The sequence below is a fragment of the Natator depressus genome, chromosome 11 (assembly GCF_965152275.1).
Source record: "Natator depressus isolate rNatDep1 chromosome 11, rNatDep2.hap1, whole genome shotgun sequence".
Classification (NCBI taxonomy): Eukaryota; Metazoa; Chordata; order Testudines; family Cheloniidae; genus Natator; species Natator depressus.
The window spans coordinates 74,316,664-74,317,454 of NC_134244.1; the positions used below are offsets into that span (position 1 = coordinate 74,316,664).

A 791-nucleotide genomic window follows, 5' to 3' on the forward strand; every position below is an offset into this window, starting at 1 on the left:
GGAAGAGGCAGAGCAAGAGCAGGGCATCGGGCTAAGAGGCAGAGGGGAGCGGGGTGCAGGCGGGGCCCCCACTTCTCTGGAGCTTCGCTTCTGGCCCTCGAAAGATGACCACGGGCCCACGGGCCTCCGGAGGGGAGACCCGCCCCACATCCCCAGCGTTTCCCCCCCGCATGGACGGCCTTTTGGGGGAGGCTCAGCCTCCCCTGGCCTCTGATACGGGCTGCCCGTGCTCAGCTCCTTCCACGCGCTGGAGAGGAGCAGCACCCAGGGGTGGGGCTGAGCCGGGGGGCGCTGGGTGAGGGGCAGAGGCCTTGGGAGCTGAGACCGCAGGGACACAGCGTGAGGCACCATCCCAGGCATCCCCATGAAAGGAGCAGAACAGGGTTTCCTTGGGGTGGGGAGTGTATGGAGAGCGTCCCAGGGTCGGTGGAGATGTATTGCCCTGGTGAGCAAGTGTGGCTAAAACACAGGCCTCGCTGTGAGCGGGATTTGAACCTGCGCAGGGAAACCCGATTGGATTTCGAGTCCAACGCCTTAACCGCTCGGCCCTCACAGCCGTGAGTGACGTGACCCCCTCAGGCCCGAGAAACTGGTAAATAATCACAGTGCCCAGGCCTGAAGTCCTCTGAAACACAGAATTCAAACAGGAAACCTGGCTCCCAAAGCGCAGGGGGATTTGGGGTTCTCGTTGCTTAGCCATGTGGTTAAACATCAAACCAACCCCTTCCTGTGGGGCCTGTAATTGTTTAAAGATAGGGACATGGAGACAGGGAGAGGTTCACTGACCTGCA

At 61.4% G+C, this 791-nt stretch overlaps 1 non-coding gene across 1 annotated transcript; it reads right to left on the reverse strand.

The window, feature by feature from the left end:
* Positions 1-474: 474 nt before the first annotated feature.
* Positions 475-556, reverse strand: TRNAS-CGA (transfer RNA serine (anticodon CGA)). Its single transcript has one exon. It is a non-coding gene; the product is annotated as a tRNA-Ser (tRNA).
* Positions 557-791: the final 235 nt, after the last annotated feature.